This window comes from Grampus griseus (assembly GCF_964374135.1).
Source record: "Grampus griseus genome assembly, chromosome: 9".
Lineage (NCBI taxonomy): Eukaryota > Metazoa > Chordata > Mammalia > Artiodactyla > Delphinidae > Grampus > Grampus griseus.
This window is the reverse complement of record NC_139003.1, coordinates 21544100-21557027: the sequence shown is the minus strand read 5'-3', so window position 1 is coordinate 21557027 and position 12928 is coordinate 21544100. Positions and strand designations below refer to the sequence as shown.

Genomic DNA, 12928 nt, shown 5'->3' with positions numbered 1-12928 from the left:
TGTATTTGGCGTTCCAACTATTTTGCCTAATAGGTAAAACCTGCATCTGTCAGAGCACCGGTTCTCAAACTGTACATTAGCACTGGAAGCCCTCCCCCAAATGAAATCTTAGGTGAAAGCCCAACAGAGGCACCAGATGAAAGCAGAGCATCCTCGGTTGATGTGGTGGGCTAGAGGATGCAAAGCCCTGCTGATCTGGGCCTGCTGACTCATCTCACCCCTCAGCGTGGCTACCGTGGCAACAATGCCAAACCCCAAGGGCTCTGTTTTATCTTTTCTCAGACCTCGATGATTTTTAAAAATGTATACTTTATTATTTTGTTCTATGGATGCCTTTATGTCTCAAAGTTGGGCATATATCAAAATTGTTAAAAGCCCTAAGTCCAAATGCTGCTTATTCACTACATTAAGCTTAGGAATTCTGTTGCGTATTTGGCTTGTGTGGACCCAAACAGAGAGATTACAATCTCTACCGGTATCTCTTTGTCAACAATACTCTTAGCATATCTGCAAGTTCAAGGTCATTTTATAAACACAAAATTGTGTCAAGATAATGCATCTTCAATGAATGAGAACATATTCATGATGTACAAGACCCCTTGCCATGATTTCACTTTCACCAGTGGCTTTTAGCTTGCTACCTACAGTACAGTAAGTTTCAGACTATATACTAAAACTCAAGCAAAAGAAAAATATTACCCTGAGATTAGTAATGAATAATGAATTTGAAGGGTTGTTTGGTAACCGTTATTTTGAAAGGTATAATACCAGGTCGGCAGAGAGAACAAAGATTGAAATGCCTTCATGAAGACCCAAAACTTTAAAAGTTCTACTAATAGGAAAGTGTACTAGCCTTTTCTTTTTAAACATTTTCTGACTGCTGTTTCCAAGTCTTCAAAAAGATAATGTGTTTCATCAGCCAAAGCCATCACATTTCAAGTGTACATGTGAGAAAGAGGCCAAAGTGAAGGGGCTGTCCTGAGTCACCTGGGACCACCAACTTGAACTGGGGAAAGGCCCCAATGTTCTTCATTCAACTGTCCCTCAGAATAAACGCAGTGTTTGAAAGTAGTAAACTTTTATGTACAAGAGAGTGTCATAAACACTTACATACACAGAAGTGATAAAAGTGATTTGTCATTTCAAAATCCATGCTTAAACATATTCCTATTTTCAGAATACTCTAAATTTTCCTATGATTTCCATTTTAAGTTGTTATTGAAAATAATTATGGAAGTTACTCTACTCATACTACTCTAGTAGTACTTAGGTGATTTTAAGACAGGCAACCTTTTTCCATGAACAGAAGCATGGCTAAGAGAAATAAAGACATTAAGTAAGACCTGGTTACATACCCAAAATGTACTTAACGTTGGTGGGTTAGAACTGGTGCCACTTTTCCCTTAGGATTGATGCTGCTAATGAAAGTTAGTACCCAGAGGTCATTCCACAGAAACTTATTTCACTCACAATGTATCTGTAATATGATACTATATAAATATATGTATACATATATATATACACACACACACACATCTGAAATAAGATGTATACTGCAACTGTGCTGCAATACTAACAATTACATGAGGAATAAAATAAACTAAGAATGATGTTTATTTCTCTATGCAAGTGTGTAAGAAGGTATAATCAGAAGAGGATGAACCAGACTAAGACACTTAAGAGATCTGAAAGTTAATGACACTGACTATTATGCTTTACTCTACCTCCAAATATACTACGCTCTTTCCTCTTGATAATGATTATATCCCTACTCCTGACGTATCAGCTATGACTAGCACCACTGGGGGCTCTCCAAAATCAAACAGAGGGAAGAAAGAAAAAAATCTTAGAGATTTACTTGAAATATGATAAAGATGTATGGATTTAATAACAAAGACGACGACCTAAAGGGGGGTGGGCAGGAAAAGAAGAGAATGTAATATTCAGACTTTCACCAAGTTCGATGGAAAAGGTGCTGGATTAGACACAGCACCTGAGCCAGGACAACTTGGCTGCTCTGTGGAGCAGGGGTGTGGGAGGCTGACCAAAGGCAACGTGCAGTTGGTCACGTGTAAGGCCTTGTGTGGTAACCTTGGTCCGAATCTGGCTGTCAATCTTTCAAAGAAGTACCAACAGTTGTTTGGTCTGGCTGGTGGCTCAGTTGGTGAGAACAGAGAATCAGGGCTCAGCAGGGGCAGTGGCGTATGTTCAGCTTCATGGTCACAGGGCATGAGCAGCTCTAAACAGTAAGTAACCAACCATCGGTGCTGGCTGAAGACGGAACACACTGGAGACTACGGACAGCTCAGGACGCCAACAGCTCTCAAGAGCTCTCTGTTCTACCAATAAAGTTACCTTTCTGCGTGATGTTCTTAATGCCTTATTTAACTGGGGAGGAGTGGGGCAGAGAAGTTAGGTATCACAATCTGAAAAGTCTGTTACTCTTGTCACACCTAACCTTAAACACCTTCCTGAAAATGATTATTGGATCCTATCTTATAGTGATATGAGCTCTATGTATTTTTAATATTACAAATGTGCTGAAAGTGAATCTGAAATACAGTAATACTTAAAGTCCTTTTAAATGACAATACAAACTTTGCCCTTGCTAAATAGGTTGGTGGCATTTAAACATATGGGGGGGGCGGGGGGTTGTTTAAAGCTGGTGAAGCCCAACTCCACTCTCAGGGGAAGTTAGGAAAGAGAATGAAAAGGAAGGGAGTATTGGTTATAATCAAAGGTATCCCCACTTTGGTTCTAGACAAGAGTCAAACAGGTTTAATGCAGTGTTCTTCAAACTGTAGGGTAATTCATTAGTGGGTTGTGAAATAATTTCAATGCATTGCAAGCAACACTTTTACAAAAATGAAACAAGAGAATAAAACAGAAAACAAGAGCTCACTCAACTTAGTGTAACTATTGTTTCATAAAGTTAACTGCTTCATGTACGTGTGTTGTGTGTACTTCCTCATGATGTAAAACACAATCCTTTTCGTGAGTTCCAGGAAAGAAAATGGTTTATTAGAAAGAAGATAAAGCACCATGGTTGAGATGAGGTGGGAGGATCATGCTTGGATGTAATTTAATCAGTGCGGTGCCTACACGGCCTTATGTTGAAAACTAACCAAGTTAGTTTACAAAATGCATTTACGTTACCAATCAATAATTCTAAAGATACCAGGCAAGTCATTACTCACTCATTCACCCAGTTAAGTGTCTACTCTCCCTACATAAGGGTTATGGAGAGAGGATGAAATTGTAAAAATTAAATAGGGTCACATATTGTAACAACAGCTAACACATACCCAGCGCTTATTGTGTGCCTGATAGTGTTCTATCATTAACTCATCTGATCCTCTTAATAACCCCAGAAAGGTAAATACTAATAGTATCCCTGTTTTTTTTTTTTTTACAAATGAAGAATCTGAGAAATTAAGTCAGTTGCCTAAGAGGCGAAGCCAGTATCTGAGCCCAAGAAGTCTGGATCCAGACTCCTCACTCTTAATGAACAGAATCCCTAACAGTTAAGAGCACAATCATCCCTAATTGAGAGTCCAACTGTGGCACTGGGGAAACGGGAGCCCAGGGGCAAACTTATGCCGTTAACACTACGGCCCAGGCTTTGCTGTCGGTCCTCATTCCTCCTGCTATTAAAGTACAAGCCACAGTCTAGGCCAGAGGCAGGCAGCTCACCTCTTTTACACCTCAATATCCTGGATCCATTCTGAACATGATTCCCGGCAAATCAGTTCAAACTCCATCCTTTCTTCCTTCCCTAGAAAACATGTAAGAATGCAAGTGAGTAGGTCCCTACGTTTCTGTAATGAATCTAACTCTCATTTATTTAAAAGCGAAAAAGAATTCATTCTCAGGTGCTGGCACTTAAACTTTTCTATTAGCCAAACATTTCTGACACATCTTCCGTGTCTTATCTCCACGAACCAGTGAATCCTGTAGCTGCCGTGAGCACCGCCAGTCTGGGTGATACAGAGCTCGTGGGGGTACCTCTTTCTTTGCACCCACTTGTGTTACTCCCCTCACTGGTTTTCAAATAAGATCCAAAGAAACTGCAGGTGTAATACACACTGTGGCAAGTGAACCATCGTGTTTCAGAAAAATATGAAAGGATGATGTACTAAAGACTTCTTTTCCTCCCGTCTACCCACCCTTATCTTCCGGTTATATACTAAGCCCTATAGGTAGGGCCTAAACAGATAATAAAATAAGTAAAAATCAACATAATTCCTGGTAGCATGGTTACCCTTCCTCAGCTACCTCAGAACCCAAAACAGCACCGTTTAAATGCTGAGTAAACACTATATGCTTCCACATATTGACAGGAGAAGGCAGTACTATTCCTCCTCGCATTTAATCTGAATTAAAACAGCCAGTGCAAATGAATTCTGGAACAAAAGCGAAACAACGTTTAGGTCTCTGTCTGACAACTACACCTGGCCACACAATTTGAAACCTCTCATGAAAGCATGTTGTGACAAAACAAACATCATTATCTTTCAAACGTAAAGAAGTTATAAAAAAATTAATGCATAATGAAGCACTGTACATTGTGATGTGGAGGATTAAATTATTAGAATAATTCAGGATTCTTTCAAAATGCAGTGAAATACTCAGATAACTAAGACAAACTCTGAGGCTTCAGTGTACTGTGACGATTCACCACACTTTGCTACATAGACATTCTCTAAGGAGTCTGTCAAAAGTAAGGCAGTGGCTTAACACCCTTTTGAAAAACACATATGAGGTAGAGTGCTGTCAAAATAAAATTTCTAACTGAATAATGACTGTGTATATGCCAGTGTCAATGTAATACCAGAAGCTGGAAATATGATTTTACTATTTACCACTATCACAATTTTTAGGTTAATTTTAGGTATATTTAGGTTACTTCTTTTCCAGGTCGGATTAAACTGTTTACTTCTACCAGGTATTGTGTCTAAAACCAATACTTTTCACATGGGTCAGAGGGTACATTTGCTGTAGTTTAAATAAAAAGGATGAGTCAAGTATATACCAATCTAGTCAGTCAGCTTCTAAGAAAGATACACTTTTGGATAAAAGAGTGGTAAGGTCTGCACTCTACAAACATGACACTTTTGACTAGTGGTGTTACACATGGGGATTTTTTTTTTTTTTTTTTTTTTTTTGGTGATGATGCTCATTTTCCTGCCCCATTTACCCTGTCTCATTAACTGTACTTGGAACCAAGAGCATTCATTTGGTCCCATGCAAATGATAGTAGTACCTGGTTCTAAGAATTCGACTTTTCTAAATTGGGAAGCAAAATTATTTACGGGGCGGGGGGAAAGAAGTCCAACCTAAATCTGTAGTCTCAGCAAGCTCAGCGCACTAACACAGCAAGTTAACTGACAACACTAAACCTGCCTTTCTACCGGTAAACAATCATACAGGTAACAATATTCTCAACAGGAGGGGATCTGCCAGAGACCTCCCTAGAATGCAGGAATTAGGGGGTGGTGTTTTCTGGGTTGGACAGGGGCACAAGTAGCTGAGAAAGACATGGAACTTCTCAGGGAGCAACTATTTCTAGAAAAGCAGGTGGTTCCAGGTTTAAAAATTATCGCATAAAACCTTCATTGTCATTGAAGTGACGATTAGGCCCCTCTCTTCCTTTCCTATCTGTACCCATCAGGCTGCCCCCAATCGAGCAGAGTGGAAAAAACAGTACCCATGGTATGAGTGGGCTTTGCTTTCCACTACCTTCTCCTAAGACACACACTTTCCAAGTAGTGTGTTAAAAAACAAAAAGCAAAGACAAAAAAGACTGCGGTTTACTATTAATTTCTGAAAATTATTCAAGTGAAGGGGATCCTTTCACAAGGTATATGTTCATCAATCATGATGTTGTACATTTTAAACATTTTATAATATCATCTGTCAATTATACCTCAATAAAGCTGAAAAAAATCATTAAAAGTCCCGGTGGAAGAAGTGCTATCTACCTGTCAGTATTAGTTCTGCCCTTTAATAATTCTGTGGCTTTGTGCAGTCCTATCAGCTCTCAGAAACTCAGTTTCCTTGTCTGTAAATTGAAAAGGTTAAATGACTTCTAGCCTTCCTTCCTATTCCAAATTCAAATGGTTACATTTAAATTATTCTGTGACTTATTCTCCCCTTCAAATATCTTTGATCTTCATTCTATACTAATTTCACCTTTAAAAAGATAGGAATAGTGGGGGATGGGAGACAGGAGGGCTTGTTAAGATAGATTCAAGTGTTAATTAACCTGTTTTACCCTGGACATTTATAGTTTTAAGAATAGGCAAATGAATTTGAATCTACAATGGAAATGTAATAAAATCCATAATTTAATTGTGTATTAATTTAAACTTTTCACAATATTTACAACTTATTTTAGATTATAGGGATATTCCTCTATTTTACAAATACATGTTGAGCCACTTTCAAATCCACTGCTGTCTGCTGTGCGTTCCAGAAAGCAAAGAACCCAAAGCAAAACTAAACAAGAAGTTACTGTGAAAAGAAAACTTTTTTTTTTTTTAAGGAGAAGTAAGCCTTTATTTCCTTGTTACACAAAACGCTGGCTGAGTTGGCTGCTGAAAACTTTTCATTAGCCATGCTAATGTTCCCTTCCATTAAGGTGGTAAACTGAAAATTGATTTTACATATATATTTATTTGCCTCTCCAATCAGACGTATTGGATTTATTTTCTTCCAATTATTGACGTGGACATAACATACCCCCAATATGGAAATCCTTCAGAATCTGTCTGCCTAAAAGGTCCACTTCCTACTGAAATCACAAGATGTATCATGTACAACTGAAAATAGCAAATATTCAGAAAATACATGAAACATGTTGATTATATATATACATTTAAAAAGGGAATATTACTTTCAATTTTCTTATATTACACCATTCTATCCCTGAGGACTAAACAATAGATTGTAAACTGCAAATATTAACTTAAAAATCTTTAACCTCAAGAATATGAAAGTAATGCTACAAACTTAGGAAAATCTGAGTTTCTTTTTTACTCTGTGAAAACCCCCTCTTTTAATGAGTATTTTCCTTGTGTGGCTATCACAGCTAATCAACAATGTAAAGAAGCTTTTTAAGCCTTTAAATATTGCTGCAACATTACTTAAAGCCAGCTACCATTTGGTTCTGATGAGACTATGGTCTCTGCTGGGAACTGACTAGAACCTTCTGTCATCAAACACATTCTGTAAAACTGGGATGGTGGCAGTATCTCCCCTCACACTCATCACCCAATGCTTAGCACGTAGGAAATAATAAAGGCAATTAACCTGTTTTCTTTGCCATACAAATTATCACAAAAAAATAGGATAGATCAAAACAAACCCATCCTGAACTACAGGAAACACGACTAAAAGAATGTCCTGAGAGCACCGAGTATCTCTGTATGTGTCAACAATATCAGCTGCACGCCTTTAGCACTTAGAATGAACCTAGCATTTCACTTACTTTATTTTTGTTGGTTTTTTTTTTTATTTGGCCACACCATATGGCATGTGGGATCTTAGTTCCCCGTCCAGGGACTGAACCGGTGCCCCCTACACTGGGAGCACAGCATCTTAACCACTGGACCGCCAGGGAAGTCCACACTTACTTTATTTCTTGACAACATAAATACTTAGGCTCTAGTGCTATGAAGGACTGAAGTTCAAAACTAGCAACCCATAACACACTATGTCATATCTTGCTGTTTACTGTCTTTTTCTTTTATTCATGCTTTTAAAACAAGTGCTTGGCTACCTGACACGACTTCTCCTGCTTTTCACAATCAATCTAGGTGCCTTAATAAAGGGGATAAAAATAATTTCCATTTTCACTTCAGTTTCCCCTCACAGAAAATGAATAAAGGAAAACGGCCCAAAAAACTGGACAAGTATGAAATAAATACTTCTAAAAAAATACATGTTGTTCTTGTTTGGGGGTTATCAAACTCACGGTAGTTTATGTTCCCAAATACTGTTCAGATTTCTGCCATAATTTGTCCCCCTGAACCATCAATAATATCCTTTTCAGCTGTGCCATTCTCTGAAGCCAGTAAAACCTTGTCCGATGGTAACGTGATTTACCTTCTGAAATGGGGGCGCAGGGCAGGGCGGGGGGCAGCACAAACGCCTACGAACGGAGACAGGCAGGGGGCAAGGATCAACTCCTGCTTCTGTATACTCTCAAAGCTGCTGGTTAAAGGGACTAACAAATACACATTCTGGTGTTTTTCTACTGATTTCCAGGCATGTACTGTGCACTAGGACTAAACAAGAGTAGGCTAGGAAACAGACTAGAATTCATTCTTAACAAAAAGTTTTTTCCTAGTTAAAGGCCTTTTATGGTTTCTTAATTTTTTTCAAAAAGTAGGGATTCAAGTGAAGTAGTTTTGAAGTATTTATTTGAACTCTCTCTTTCACTACCTTCTAGCACCTGCCCCTGCCTATGCTGTGCTAATGCCGTGAGCTCACTGGTCAGGAACGGAACAGGACAAAGGGAAGACCCAGGGCTCACACCAAAGTTTTAGGATCGCTTATAAGGTTACTTGGAAGAAATCATCGGGGAGGTAAGAGAACATGTAGTAGGTGTCTCAAAAGGCAAGAGGACAGAGAATGGAAAGGAATGAAAATAACCCCCTCTAATGGTAAACACAAGACCGAGGTTGACGCAGTCTCGGTGGCGATGGGGATGTGATGAGGGAACTACAGAGCACTGACTGCCATCTTGGGAGAGGCTGGAAGGATTTGTCCTCATGGTTTATTTATATATGAGCTGCTTACTCAGTTCTTCTGAGATAGGATCTTCCATTATCTCTATGCATATTCCCTTCTATTTTTCCTCAATTTAGAGAGGGCTCTGGATCACCTACCAGTCCAGCCCCTCTGGCATCTTCTTAGGACTGGCCTTCAACTGCCTGGAGACGATATGACTGCCAGAAAGGTACCACTGCATCACCTGCACCTTCCTAGGTCCTCTTCCATGCAGAGATGATGCATTAATTGTGTCCTAGCCCAAATGATATAAATGCACATGGCTGTAGAATACTGCACCGATTCAATCAATCTTCAATCAATCTTCAAAGAAATTAGTGAGTAAAAGAAGGAAGAATATATCTGAGGAACAGTCATCCAGGAAGAAGTTAGTGTACCTTAATTAATTAAGACTAAGAAGAAAACATCAGAAAATTTTATTGTTTGCATGCTCTATTTAGCCCCATATTAGCTCTGTTAGCCCCACAGAGGGCTTCCCTGGTGGCGCAGTGGTTGAGAGTCCACCTGCCGATGCAGGGGACACGGGTTCGTGCCCCGGTCTGGGAAGATCCCACATGCCGCAGAGCGGCTGGGCCCGTGAGCCATGGCCACTGAGCCTGCGCGTCCGGAGCCTGTGCTCCGCAACAGGAGAGGCCACAACAGTGAGAGGCCCGCGTACCGCATAAAAAAAAAAAAAAAAAATTGCCTTAGAAAGTTAAAAAAAAAAAAGAAGAAAGGGAAATCAAAATGAAATCCTAGAAAATGATTTTTTTCAAAGGATTTTGGTACATATACCTTAACATCTACTAGCTGTCAAAGTCTGCTTTATTCTCTTCTCACAATACTTTCAAACCCTAGATAGGGCAAAACAAAGCAATCCAAATTGTGCTATATGGCATTTAAAATCATTGTAAAGTATAGGAATGTGTTCACCTATACTACTTGGCTAAGTAATATTATAATAATATAAAATAATACAATATAATAATTTGGCTAAATTTTGGCAAATATGCTGTATTTATGATTATATGGAAAGGCCTCATTAATCATGACTGAAATGAGAACATACTCAGAGAACCAAAAGAACTTTGGCTTGGCTTCAATAACAAAATATTTAGAAACTTCTATGACTACTCAAATGAGATCTTTTAACTCAGCAAACTGGGATATTCTGTTTCATTTACTGCCTATAAACCCTAGAAATAATCTTCAAAGACAGGTGAATACTGGTTTATCTTAGGTTAAAAGAACCATTCTGCACATTATAACCATTAAAATTTATTCTACATACTGAGTAATCTTAGATGTATATAATTATGATTCCTTTATAAATAAACTTGTCTCTGAAATCAGTGAGAATTTTGCTAGCACTGCACAGAAGTCACCACGATATTGTGATAAGGGTTCAAAACAGATTAAGCAATAGATTTTAGCTTCTTGATTTTCCAGCACTAGCCTTAAAACTAGAACCAAATGTATCTCTCATCTAACAAATCAAGCCGCAAACCTACAACATTTAAAATGAAGTTCTTAACTATCTTGGAAGAGTAAATTATCATTTCCAAAAGTTTTGAATAGATCCTGGCTTGTTGGGTGCTCTACTAAACTATCATTTTATATAGTCCCATTAAGAAAGAACACATGAAGGTAAGGAATCAAGTTTTACCATGAAATTCTTTTCCCTCGTTGCATATCAGCTCCCTGACTGAGTGATATAGCATGAACGCATTTCAGTTTATGAGATGCTGAGCCAGAAATCCTAAAAATGCTTAAGGAGATTAAGTGATTAAAGTGGGTAACTTCAATGCATTCCAATATACACGCTTTCCTGAACACTATGAAAGTTTAGTAAACACTGAAATTAATGAAAAATACAGGTGTTACTTTTTAAAAATTATATTTAATATGCAAGATCGAATAGCACAGAGGTATCTATTTCATTTGAAATAGTAATTCTTGTCTATTGGTCAGGAGAGGAATGTCAAAGTTCAAACAAAGAAAGTTGAGGAGTGAATGGTATGTGACAAAACAGAAACATAAGCTAAATTACAAACGAGGAGAGAGTTTCACACATAAAGAACTAAGTTAAGGCGAATTGGGGGGCGGGGTGTTTAGGGATAAAAGATACACACACCTTACCACAGAATGTGGACAGAAAGGCAAGAAAGCGGGTGCCCCTACCATAGCACAAAAATACAGCAAGTCTGTCAAAGCACTACTGACTAGTAGGTTACGAAACCCATTTGGTAGGTTATGAGGAACGTTTAAATGAAGAGAGAAAAAAGAGAAAAAGAAAAAGTGATAGAGAATACAATAGACTAGAAAATTCTATCACACTCACATATAGTGAAGATGTATCGGGAAACCATACATCCACGTGTGCAAGTGCGTGCACTGGGTCCTAACGTGACACGTATTTCTTCCTGTGGGTTCCAATAAAAAGGTATGAGAGGGCTTCCCTGGTGGCGCAGTGGTTGAGAGTCCGCCTGCCGATGCAGGGGACACGGGTTCGTGCCCTGGTCCGGGAAGATCCCACATGCCGCGGAGCGGCTGGGCCCATGAGCCATGGCCGCTGGGCCTGCGCTCCGCAACAGGAGAGGCTGCAACAGTGAGAGGCCCGCGTACCGAAAATTAAAATTAAAAAAAAAAAAAAAAGGTATGAGAACCACTGACACATTGAGCACACCACTAGTGCCCGCCTCCCTCAAGTTAATAATGTCACACTTCTGAATAGAAAAGTAACTTCCAAAGATAATAATATCCCCAAATGCCAGAGGGGAAGCATGGCAAAACACAAAACCACAGAATATTTAAAATGAACTATGTGAACTATGACACAGAAGTCCAGGGAAAGCAAGCCTTCTAGAGAAACGTCTAACACTACCAAACCAGACTGCGGGGCCTCCACTCCCAGAGTTTTTCTCCCCACCCTGAATAAAGAGTGGAGGGAGTGGAGCCGGGGGAGACAGAAGAGCTGAAGGTGGGAGGGAAGGTGGGATCTAGAGCATCACTCTGGCCAGGAGACCCCAGTCTCCCCCACAGCGAGGTAAAGAAGGCAGGAACCGGCACAGGGTGGGTGAGGAGAAAGGTGACATGTTCAACTTTGCAATCTCAAGGCCAAGCACAGCACTAGGCACGTAACAGGCCCCTTATCAATGTTTGCTGAATGTGTCAGTAGGTCTTAATAACACCGACAGTTTTGTGATGTGAAGGCAGTGCCTGGGCAGGGTCAATAGTTTGAAACTTCTTACTCCAAGTAATCTCGGCATCATCAGAAAATGTGAGTTCTGTTCTTAATGCCATGCTCTCCATCTTTACTAACTATCCACAAGCCATTTCAGTGGCTACCTGTAAACGTAAGCCATCTCCACAAATGATAAGCTCCTCAAGAACTGTAAAGAAGCTTGTTTTGTTTCAAAAAACAAACTGATCTGACACAAGATCATCACGAATTGAGTGCTCAAAACCAAAAGTGAATGGGTATTCAACTACTTAGAGTGCTCAAAGATTAAGAAATTAAGTTTCTCAGGCCACTGTAACAGGTCACACAGAGACCATGTGATGTTCACACTTGCTTTAGGGGCAAATGGTTTGTTTTTGTTGGGTAGTTTTTGGATGTATGACTGGTTTAGTTTAGGCTCAGGTACAGCTAAAGGAACTTAATAGTAGCAAACACTTATGTAGTTATTTACTGCGTGCCAGGTAACCTTCTAAGGACTTCACAAATATTAACTCTAATTATTGTGTACACAACCCCTGATAATGTAGTTACCTGTTCAGTGGTTTATTCTGTTCCATTAAAAGTACCTCCGTTTTTTCCATTTTCTCCTGCAAAAGATGAGGAAAATATTGTTAGTGAGTGGTCACAAATGCACACATAATGTTTTATATCATTGTTTGATATCTTCCAGACTTGAGAGTACCAAGAGGGTTTCGTTAAACTTTAGTGAATTATTTCAACTGCCTAACTTTACTGAGTTCCTAAATAAAACCATTAAGACAATATCATTACATGTATCGATAAAAGGAGATTTGAAAAACAAATATTTTATGATTTCAAAAGAAATCAACATGGCATAATAATAGAAAGATAGATGCATAGGGAAACAATGTAGGGTAAGATTCTCCTTGACTCTGAATCATTCTACATTTAATA

General features: G+C 39.1%; 1 long non-coding RNA gene across 1 annotated transcript in view; it reads right to left on the bottom strand.

Annotated features, from left to right (window-relative positions):
- Positions 1-12602, bottom strand: part of LOC309827234 — a 28686-nt gene extending 16084 nt beyond the window's left edge. The window contains exons 1-2 of the long non-coding RNA XR_014297195.1: positions 12545-12602; positions 3694-3775 (exon numbers count right to left, since the gene is read on the bottom strand). This is a non-coding gene — a long non-coding RNA (uncharacterized lncRNA). The remainder of the gene's footprint in view (positions 1-3693; positions 3776-12544) is intronic.
- Between the last annotated feature and the right edge of the window lie 326 nt (positions 12603-12928).